Source organism: Anas platyrhynchos, chromosome 1, assembly GCF_047663525.1.
Source record: "Anas platyrhynchos isolate ZD024472 breed Pekin duck chromosome 1, IASCAAS_PekinDuck_T2T, whole genome shotgun sequence".
Taxonomy (NCBI): Eukaryota; Metazoa; Chordata; class Aves; order Anseriformes; family Anatidae; genus Anas; species Anas platyrhynchos.
In genome coordinates, this window is record NC_092587.1 from 5,411,501 (window position 1) to 5,423,819 (window position 12,319).

Consider the following 12,319-nt stretch of genomic DNA (forward strand, 5'->3'; position numbering starts at 1 on the left):
CAAATATATTGAAAGGGCTGTTTAGTTTTTGCTTGAAGTCTAAAAATTTTGTGTGTATTAGCCTTTTAATTGGCCATCATGCAGGGAAGGATTACATCCCATAAAGCATTGTACTTTGCATCACTACAAGATGCACACACAAAAAGGGTATCATGGAATGGACAATATCTGTTTGCCTTCAGTCTTAATTGGTTTGATACCACTAGCTTTCTGCTTGGCTGAAGGCAGAACTGGAACCTTGTAAAGCAGGCACTATTTCATTTCTTCTGTGTTGTAACTGTAATAAAAGAACCTTCCCTATTTCTTTATAATCTGCTTCATGTCAATTCCCTCAGGTTGCTAGCTTCATTCTAATTCTATTTTTAAACAAAGGCAGTTGATTCTTGTTCTTTTTAGCTACCCTTTGCTTAACCTCTAATTTGAATCTGCCAGTCTTTCCTGTGTGTCATTTGGAATAAATGCAGTAGTAAGAAAGAAGTTCATTTTACAGAAGAACAAATGTGTTTTTATTCCCTGTACTGTCTTGTCCTGTGCATCTTGCTAAATATTTTACATTGTTGCTGTATAATATCCTGTAATAAATCCATTAAAAATAAATAAATATAAGCATGGAAAAAAAAAAATGAGCTTGTGGTATAACCTAACAAACTAACAGCACAGTAAGACATACCAGAGTGAAATCTAGCTCTTGCATAAATCAGTGCCAAGGCTGTCATTTCCTTCAATTGTCCAGGACATCATTTGGGTCTTTATAGGAACACCTTTATAGGAGCATAAGCATTTTTTGTTTTATTTCGGTTTAAATGATTCAGTACTGCAAATTCAAAATGTTAAAAATTAAAAAAAAAATAAAAAAATCACCTGTCCATGAAAGCTGCAATATCTTATACCATTAATTTATAACCATTATCTAAGCCATTCTTCTTGTTTTCCGTTTAAGATTTTAGGGATCATTTAGGATGGATATTTCTTGTAATATACATCAGAATATGGAATCTGAGATTATTTGTCTCTTGCAGTCAAAATGAATTACAACCCAAATAGATTTGAATAACCTGCAGCCAAACACCTCTATAAATGATACGAACAATACAGCTTCATGCTCTTAGTGAAGACTTAAACTTCCTACACTTACAGCAGTTTTTATTTTCTTACAAATAAGTAGTATTTGCCTAGCTTATGCCTAGTTACATGAAGTAACTGGAAGTATTTGTGACATGTTTTGTCATTGTTGTTTGTTGTTGTTGATTTTTTTTTCCTTTGCTGACTTCCTAAAATATTCTAAACTCTTCTTTAATTCTTCGTCTATAGACTTTGTTGAGGACCCATTACAATCAACAGAAATTGCTACACTTCTGTCTAGTAAGGATTTGTTTCTCCTTCTACTGACTTATGGAATTTTTAGCACTGGACTGAACTGTGAGTAGGCCATGGATTTAAAGTCATAGCCTTGTTTTCAAATACAAATGCTTATTTCATTAAAAAGATCCGTATGATGATAATAAATATTGTCATGCTGGAGGAAACAACAGTGAAGAAATTATGTTCCAGGTAACTGAAGTTCAAGTGTTTCACTAAAAATAAACTTCATGCTTGTGCTCAAAACAAATCATGAAAACCAAAAAATCCCTGTACCCTGTACATTAGGTGATGGCGATTCTAATCTATCTGCATTTAAGAAGTGTAGTCCAGGAGTTTAGAAAAAAAAAAAAAAAAGAGAGAATAAAAAAGATCGTTTAAGTGGCTAAACAATTCAAGTAAAAACTATTACATGGTCCAGAAAATATGATCCAGTACTGAAGCCAGTATTTCCTGTAAATGATGTTTCCAAATCTATCAGTGTCGCAGAAACATGCATGTTTTCATTATTTTAATTTTCAAGAGAAAAAAAAAAAAAAAAAGTGACATTAATTTGTAATTAATTTTGTAGTGTTCTGGGATTATCTATGTACAATCTATGAGCTCCACTAAATATGTTTTGATGTGTCTACAGTCAGGAGCTAGAAAAGTTCTACTCTTTCTGGAAGAAGCAACAGTGCAAAGCCCATAAGCAATACTTCATAAATAAAATTTAGACCTGACTTGACTTTGCTTTTTTTTTTCTATAAAAAAATCAATTATAATGTTTATATTTTGATTAACAATGTTTTTGTTTGTTTGTTGTTTTGTTTGTTAGTTTCTCCCTCTCTCTGTGTTATCTGTGGAGAAAATAGGCTCTTCAAGGTCAGGGCTGTTTTGTGGGAAAAAGGGGAAAAAAAGGGGGGGAAAAGTATGATTTGTTTTTTCTAAGATTTACTGTACTTATTAAAAATAATCAACAACATCTTTACTTGAACAAAGAGGAAAAAATATGTGTGCATTTTGGGTAGTACTAATAAAACAAGTTTTTTTTTGGTTGTTAACAATATCTTCTATACACATTGATTTAAATCAATGCCCTGACTCTGCTCTTGTTTAGAGGAGGGGATATAACTTGCAGTAACATAAAACTGCCTTACATGCAATCAAAAATCTGCATATATATATGCATATATATATATATATATATATATATACATATATATATATATATATTTTTTTTTCCCAGCACATAGAGAAGGGAACAATTGACTGCAAATCAAATTTGTAATGCATGCAGTAACACCCCTAAAAATTTCAACTAAATTTGAGATTAGAAATTAATTTGTAAGAACTATTCCAAGTTGTATTCACGTGTTACCTGAAGATAGTTTAAGATGAATGTTTCAGTTATTTGTGTCATCTTCCCAATGCAGAGCCTCATTACTCAGCATTCTATCCACCACAGGAAAGGAAGCTGAAAAAAAAATATTCCTGAAGGGAATATTAAGAGGGAATATTAAGGTCTGAGAAAAACAAGAAAAAAAAAAAAGTCTGTTTAGCATGCTTACTTCTCCTTTTCCTCTTAACTATTGGTATATTCACATATTTCATAGCCAGGTAGAAGGGAACATAGATGCCTTATGTGTAGCATGCCCCTACAAAACTATTAGTAAGGTTGCAAGAGGAAGCTAACTTATGGCAATACAACTTCGGTTTCCATGGGGATCACTATGCCTATGCCTATGTTTTTCATCTGTTTTGTCCATAATTTTCTGCTGACTGAACACTGTAACTAAATAAGACTAAGTTTCTTTGAAAATAGATGTTTTAGTGCAATTCTGCTTGTGGTAAATGGTGTTTATGACAGTTTTCACTTAATAATTTCATCTTAAAGAGGTGTGGACTGTATAACAAAACCCTCTGTAGGCTGATACTAATGCAACCATAATGGAAGAAAGAATTTCTGGAGGACACCACACTTACAAAATTGTCACAATAAACAAGGAGGAAAAGGGAGAGAAATATCATCATTGCATGTGCACAGTTGGCATTTCTGTGGTTGAATTATTTTTCTCAATACAAATTGCCAGCCTTAGGAAAACTTCATAACCCTGTTAGATCCGTATTATTAAATTCCACTTCCGTATGTATGAAGTGACTGTCAAGTGACATTATAGCCACACTTGGTCCATTAATATCATATAGCTATGTATTTAATGATGCCTCTACTGATTGCCTGAAAGATACTGCAAATCAGTCGCTGAGTTGTCATGGTAAAGAACATGGTAACCGTGTAGGGCAACGTGGTAGTCAACATTCCAAGTCTACACAAAGATTAAATAAAAACAGGCTTTAAGGAAATGTTAACCTGTAACTTCTACCCTACAATAGAATGGTTTCCTGTCACCTTTTTCTCCTGACTGATGGCTCTATAAGTGTGAAGAAAATGACAGAAAATGAGAGACTGTGGTTCAGGACATATGGCAGCCTTCTCTCTTAGTGTATCGTCCACATGGAGGTTGGGTTAGCATTGGCTTTATTTCCTTCTCAGTCATCCATAACCAATCCTTAGAAATCACATGGGGGCATATGGCTTTGTAAATAATTTGCTATGTGGATGTTCACTGCCAACAGGACTTCAGCTTCTAATTTTTTTTTCCAGGTTGAGAAATACACGTAAATGTACTTTGGAACAGTTCAGCCTACTCTTGGTGAGTGTTTTACTGTCCCAGAAAAGTCTTGGTCCCATATACCAATACCACTACACTTTGTGCTGCTTGTGTACACCAGGATTATGACTTCTCCCTCTCTGCACAAATTTACACAAATAGCAAGTTTTGTCTTCCAGATGAGAAATTTAAAGTACATTAAGATGCACTCCCAAAAGGGTGTAGGGAGTTTGAAGGAGTAGGAATGTAGTTATATCCAGATCCCAGTATGGCATAGTTGGGATTTGAATCTTTGTTTTTATTCTGGAAAAATAAAATAAAATAAAAATCTGTGTGAATAAAAGATTAATATCTGGTACTTACTATACAGAAAAGACCAACAGCTTTCACCTGAATCTTACCCATCACTTTGGATTCATACTGAAGTAAAGGAATTTTGCCTCATTTTGCCCCTACATGCAGGAGTTTTATATATCCAGGTTTTTTTTGTTTGTTTATTTGTTTGTTTGTTTTGTGGCCAAAATTATCTCATATACCCCCTTGAGCTGCTTAAATCTCTAGTAGAAATCTCTATCTGCTTAAATCTAGTACACTTCCCCTTTATCCTCAAATACTTTCTGTAACATTTTTTTCTGTACCCACTCCAAATTTCCAATTTTTTTTTTTTTTTTTGAACTATGAACATTAAAAACGGAACAATGCTCCAGAATCAACTTTCCCTGTTATATGTTGAGAAATAAACTAATTTCTCCATTATTTCCTTCTAGGTCTGGATTTGTACTCATAAAGATTTCATTAGCCTAGTTACCACAGTATCATCGTGGGGGTTCAGGGCAAATCACTAGGACCTTTCATAGTTACTGCTGCCTAAATCAATCAGATCAGCCTGTTTCTCATAGTGACCAGGGAGCTGCTATTTGGCTGTTTAAAAATCCATTTCTTTTTTGAATTTTATATTCATACTAAGAAAAAACAAGGCTTTGCATGCTTATTTATGATGCTGAAAGTGTCTGGAATCAGAGCGAAGGGGAGGGAGTAGAAAAATTGGTACTAGTGGCATACAAAACCAAATAGCAAATGTTCACATTTTTCCTTGAGTTTGTTTGGCAGATGCACTCTGATTCTCTTCTGAAAAAGATAAAATTTATTCCTGACTGTCTTTGTGTGGACTGGAATTCCTTTTATTGCTACTCTCTGTTCTTTCTCATTTGGATACACTCTTTTATTCTTTAACTATTTTGAGTACTGATGTCATGGTAGCATGCTAATAATTTTCCTGAACACCTTTTGACATATTAGAGCAATTTAAGTTTTTCTGAAGTCTTCTAGACTTTCCTGACTATCTAAATTCTTTAAAACAACCCCCATCAAGGGAATAAAAATCTCTAAGAACTCATGGATTCAAAACATCCTGCTCATTTTAAAGTACTAGAATGCACTAGAAATTATTTTGTCATGATTGGTATGATATCATCATTAAAAAAAAAAAAAACAGCTTGTAATGAAAACTACTGCCTTTTTCTTTTTCTGCAATAACATAGTCTGCTTTACCATTGATCTAGCAATAGGCTTATATGAGATTAACATTGTTGTTTATTCCTAATTATTTATATAAATTAAAGGCATGATGAAAACAAAAATGTTCATGTCAGGATGGGGTACATGCAATGAGAAAGATATTTTTTGAGAACTACTTGTTTATTATTATTTCTGCTTCTTCCAGTTTGCAAAATAATTCAGGTTAAACAAGACTTCTGGAGATCTTTAATTCAACCTCCTGATTAAACAAAGCCTAACTTTAAATTTTGACTAGGCTGCTTAATGCCTTGCCTAAAGTAGTTTGGAAAATATTCAAGGAGAGAGAGACCACAACCTCTCAGGGACACACTTCTAGTTCCTGGCAACTCTCCATGAAGAAGTATTTGCCTTCATTCTCTCAGCTTGTTACTGTATTTTGTTTGTTTGGTTTGTTTATTTGGCCTTAGTTGTTATTTCGGTTGTATATATATATGAAGAGACTGGCTCCATCCCCTCCATATTGCTCCTTTACAACTCTTTGAGATAAAGAAGACTCAATAAATATTGTTTTTCCTTTTTAAATATTACATATATTTTTTGTCTTTTTCATAATGAGTTTTGCTTTTCCATTTCCATCTATACATAATGTATTTATGTGGAGAGTGAAAGGGAGTCTGTATTATTGAGATTATCTGTATTTTTTCCTATGAAATAAAGGCTATCACGGTAATTCCTAAAAAACCACCAAGGTCCAACCCCATGATTTACCTTTATAAGGTAAATATAAGGAGATCCTAAATAGTTATTTCATGCTGAGGACAATATATAAATGTTCGAGCATTAACTTTAAATTGTAATTTTCATCTCAGTTACATAAGAATAAATTACATATTGCACAGATTGTACAATTTACTTTAAGGACTTGCAGAGCAGTCTAAATCCAAGACAGTTGAATCTCAGCTGACAGTTTTACCCTTCTTCTTGCATGGGCCCATGTAACCACCAGGGGAGCTTGTTAAAGGAAATAACCTGGCAATAATCAAATCCTGAAAAAGGCAGATGTTTAACTGAGAAGCTGATGACTGAGGCTTTTAATGGACTTTTTTTTTCTTTTTTCTTTTTTTTTTTTTTTTTCTGACTCTGGGTTCAAGTTCCAACAGCCTGTGTTATCCTAAATAAGTGTTTGGCTCAGTTTCACACAGCATTATATTTTATACTACTTTCAGTGTTGTGAAGTAATTTCAGCTGTTGCTAATAATGAGAGGAAACTTTAGTCTTCAAAAAACTTTTAAGGAGGCATACAGTGTACAAGTTAGTAGAAAAGTATTAAATACACTTTCCCTGGTCATTAAATTCACTCAGTGCCACTTTACCTTTTGATTTTTTTTTTTTTTTTTTTTTTTTTTTTTTAGGCTTGGAAGGAAGCTATTAGATCTGTCATAATTACTGCATCAAGCAAGATTTTCATAAAATAAAAAGGGAAAGGATTAATGCTGTGCCATTATATGGCATTTGCAGGCTTATCATGATGAATGTTTTATACTTGTTGAAGGTGTTTCTGTTGTTATCAATGGACTATGGCTAGTTTAAATCTCCAGTGATGAAGCTTTACTTCCATGATTAATGAACAAATTGCTATTTTCACAAGGGCTCATAAGACAGTCAGTTGTTCTTCCCTGCTCATTTAGGAGACCCTTAAGGCTTTCTTTGGGGACCTCATTATTTTCTATATGGATAGAGAAAGAAATAAACAAAGCCCTGAAGGACATTTATGTATACATAAAGCAGAATAATATAACCCTCTGAGGGGAACTGGGATGAAATGGAGATGAAATCAGGAGCCATGCAAGCACAACCCTCCAGTTCCCCAAATTGTGCAGGACTTAGGTGCCATCTCTAAACTTAATTTCTTATCAGGCTTAACGATTTCAGAACCATTTTCTGCTTTAGCTAAATCAGCCAGGATTAGATCACAGTAAAGGGCAAGTTATTTTGATATAAGGAAAACAAAACAAAACAAAATAAAAAGCTTGTGGACCTTATTTGCAGATTGTGAACTTGAACATAGGAAAGTACAGAAATATTGATTTATTCCATATGAGCATCTACACCCCAAAGAGTTCATAATGCACTTGATTTTGTTTCTTCCAGTGCTTAACCAGGTGAATGACAATATTGCAATTCATCATTGTAAGTTAATGTGCCATGCTTCACTTCCCAATACTCCCTTACCTGACTGCAAGCAAGGAGTATTATCTGAATTTACAAGAGATGCATAGATTTTTATTGTAGGAGTTTGTGAACTCAGCTCTCCTCAGCACATGTAAGTCAATGAAGCCACAATGATTTACAATATACTTAGAATAATCTGTACCACTTTTTTCATCTTAGATTCCAGTGGATAAAGAGATTAATTTGATAAAGCAGTATAGGAATCTGAGTGGTTGCACATCTCTTTATGTGGGTTCACTTGTTAATTTCAACTATATTTGATAAAGGGAAAGAGACAAAAAAAAAAAAAAAGATTTTTTTTCCTTAACTGTATTTATTTTTATTCATTTTCCTTGTCCAGAGAGAACTTTTTAATGACCTATAAATAGATATGTGAATATATTTCACTAGCAATGAGTTTCACATGAAACCAGATAGGATTTGTGACATAATTTCAACCTGCATACACTTTATACTTAAAAAAATGATAATACAGATTTATATATATATTTATTCATAAATAAATAAATAAATAAATAAATAAATAGAAGGCTACCACTTTTACAGCCAATTTTAGTCGTGTTTAAGAGTTTAGAAAGCTTTATTTATCAGGACAGAGAAATAGCCACTCTCTTTGGTGACTGAGGAGTAGATAATATCTTGTTGTCGATGATGCAAGTCCCTAATCTGATTCTAGACAGAGTTAGGACTTTATCTCATTTTACCATGTCCTAAGTAGACTTCTCAGCAAAACTTTTTCTAGAGATAGCATTAGAGGCAATTTTTGTTCATTTTGGATTTACTTCTTGTGAGAATTAGTGTGTTTTTCCTAAATAATTTTATTTTTAATGAATCACGGGCTTCTGACAAAAACACATTTTACTGAAATATTAAATATTATATAAAGCTAGTGTTTTAGAGAAAAGAATGACTTGTAGGATACTTAGATACTCAATTTGAAATGGCAAGGAACGTAGGCAGAGGGATAAGGGTTGTATTTTGGCATACAAATTTGTATCAGTATATTTTCTGAGACTTACATATTTGAATGTTAAAAGGAAAATTATGATGATATGTAAAAGTCAGTCATTTTGACACAAAAGCCACATTGTTCCCTGAGAACTTTCTTTCAAAGAATTGAAAAATCTCTTTTTTTTTTTTTAATTGTAAAAGCTAAGAAATGTTCTTTACATAGAAAGCTGAGCATTTTTTTTTCTAAAAAAAATACTAAAGTTTTTCTCATCCCAGTTTTCTGTTCTCAGAAGCTTAATAAAAATCCTCTTGTCTCAGGTGACATTTCCTAGAGCTCATGTGCATTTTAAAATGTGGCCTCTGTATGGTAGACAGCAATAAAAGCCAAGAGCAATTTATATCATACAGGCCTGTAACTGCCATGATTTTATACAGCTAGCACCAAGGCTGGCTTTAGTGTTAAGAAACAAACAAACAAAATCTGCCTTGAGATATAGACTTTCCAAGGAAACAGCAGATCTTCTTTGACTCTACTCCTTCCTTCTGTTTGCAAAAATCTGTGAAAATCAGAGTAGATGCTGCCACTAGTTGTACTAGTTGTACTAGTGGCAGCAGGAGTGAATTAGTGGAGGAGGAGGTTCATTAGGATGATAACTGCTTTGGGGGTGAGTGGGTTGAACCCTTAGAAGGAAATATTATTTCCAACCTTCTCAAGGTTCTTTAGCAAGATCTAGATCTCAGCTTTTTCCTAAATACCTACTGTAATTGTATACCTACCTCTGTTTTGAACCTTGAGATGGCCAAATTCAGTATGTCCTACCCTGGTGAGAAGTGTGGAACCAGGCCGCCTGATGACAATTCCTCACTTGTGTAACACAGATGTCATTTTGTGAGGACAAAGCTGATCCCATCCCACCAGGTGGCCACTCCCTTTTAGAGACCTTCAATTTATTTTTTCTATGTTCTTTTCCTTTTAATGAGGAATAACAATAACTTGAATCAAAAGTAGGAGTGGCTGTTCTTTGCTAATCTGATACAACAACCAGTAAAATCAATAGAAACACTAACTTCATAAACTCTAGACTGAGCTGTCTGCATGGAAAAAATCCATCAACTAAATTAAGTTGGTCTCAGCAATGACAAAAATGGTGAATTCAGTGTGGTCAGTGGGTGGACTGGTACTGCGTCTCAGTAAGAAAATTTGGTGTGGGTGTTGGATGAGAAACTGGATTTTAGTGTCAAGCAGAGGACTTTTTTCAAAAATGTAGATATGCAAACTGTTGAACACTGACAGCACTCCTTTATTCTTTTTTAATGGCTCATGAGTTCTCAAGGCTAATGATGAAAATCAAGAGGTCAGCAATATAATCTTTTTCCTGCCAGTCATACTCCCACCTCTAAATCTGAATGTAGTAAAAGACAGGTTTTGCTGCCATCAGTTTTGAACTCAGATGATTGTATCAGTGTTAGTACAGAGCCACCCTGAGAAAAGAAAATACTAAATGCCATGTTTCCTTTGCTATAGATGGAGTTCTTCCACCTTCAGAAGGCCTTATCACAAAAAACTTCACTTACAAGTACTGTTTGTAATTATGACAGCGAAAAGGGTTTCACAAAATAAACCTTCATAACTGATGAGCTGTCTTGGGAGACTCAATTCCCTCCACCTCCAGCATAGATGAAATTAAAAGCAACAAACTTTAGAAGGGTGTATGCATTTATATTGTGCATGATTAACTCTTCAAGAAGGAGCCCACTGCTGCAGGAAATGCTTGAAAAAACATTTAGTAATGTTAGGAAAAAAAAAAAAAAAAAGGTTGCATAAGTATTAAAATGAATAACAGTTTTATAGTTGTGGTGTATTGGTTAGGAAGAGATTACAAAGCCTGTTAGTTTTCTTTCTTTAGAGCATAAACCAAGCACCTTCTTGATTTGAGAATAGATCACTCTTGGTATCCTACAGGGCAATATGCTGAATTTTTCTTGCTTTTGCAGACAAAACTAAAGCCTTGTTATAAAGGTCATAGTGTTGCTGCCTGCACCTCTAAATCAGGAATTTCTTCACTGAAGTCAAAGATTTCCATGCAGACATGGCCCAAGCCTGGCATATCTTTGATCTAAACCAGATGAAATATAAACTACTTCACCATGATGGTATCTTGTCCCTTAGCTCATGTGCCTCTCTCATGTCCTCATCTATAAGATTAAACAAGAGTTTTTGATAATTGCAATAATGATCTTTCTGATTTAGAAATTGTATTTGAATGTGGAAATAAAAAGAAATTTAAAGTAATTTGTTGGAAAAAAAATAAAATAAAATAAAATAAAATAAAATACAGCTACCCTGGCCATTTATGTAGAGAAGTTAACCATAGATTTTCTTTAAAGAAGTTATCAACTCTGAGAGCACAGTGTATTGCCACAACCTATTCACAAATTTCTTGCAGTGCTTTATGAAAAGCATTTGTATACTCTTTCAAATACTGAGCAGCAGCTGGGAGTGATTCAAAGCTTCCAACAGAGTTCATGACAGATATAAAGGAACTGAAGAGAAAAGAAATGGAAAAAGGCACTGGCAGTCTGTGACCAACATGGGAGGAGGAACCAGGAGGTATTCAGCATGGTTAGGAACATTGAATCATTATCACTCAGGAAGTCAGATTCCAGTGAACTCACTACTTGTCTGTCCTGGAGAAAAGCAAGTGAGAGTCTGGCACACACAGCTGAGTAGCTAGGACAAGTACTAGTTTCTGATTTGCATGCTGCAAAAGACCCTGTGATACTTCTTGCAACCAGCTTTGGCAAATACAGGGTATAACAGAGGTGGCTTTGATGCACAAAACAAACTGTGGCAGGGACTGGGAAAATTGTGATTATGTGAAGTCTCAGAGAAGACAGAATTTAATGTTAATATGAGTTTGTATAAGGCTAATGTGAAACAAAGGGATTGTTCCAGATTATAGTCTGTGTTGACTGATTATCTGCTCTGTGAACCTTCTGTCACAGATAATGTGTCTAACAGCTCTGCAAAGTGTTGTCTCCATGAATCCCATCTCCCTTTTGTTTTAATTACAAGCTGTTTTCTCTCAAGGAGCTCATTTTATTTTGGCTGCTGAGATACCTTGACACTAGGACAGGTAAACCACATTAGGTGAAAGACTAAATGGGTTATCTTGGTTTTTGCTTGCTTTCTGACAGGCTCTGGGAACAGTAGCAAATATCAGCTGCTGGAATTACCACCTGATTGAAGAAAGAGAGACAGTGTTCTTCTTTTCCTTTTTCATAAAACCCTATGGAATAGAGCCATGCAGATAAGACTATCAGAGATACCCTGGAGTTGCCTGTATTTTTCTATTAATTACAAAGTCACATCTTTACTCTTGTTAGCAGGGACCTCTGGAGATTGTCTTTTCCGACACCACTGACCCAGTGTCAGCAGCAGCGGGTTTCTCAGGTTTGTGTCCAGTTGGGTTTTGAATATCTCCAAGGATGGAGACCTCACATACTCCTTGGACAACCTTGGACAACCTGTTTTAGTTCTTGATAATCCTCATTCCTTTGTATCTCATCTGTATCATTAATATTATACATAAAATAAGATAATTAGG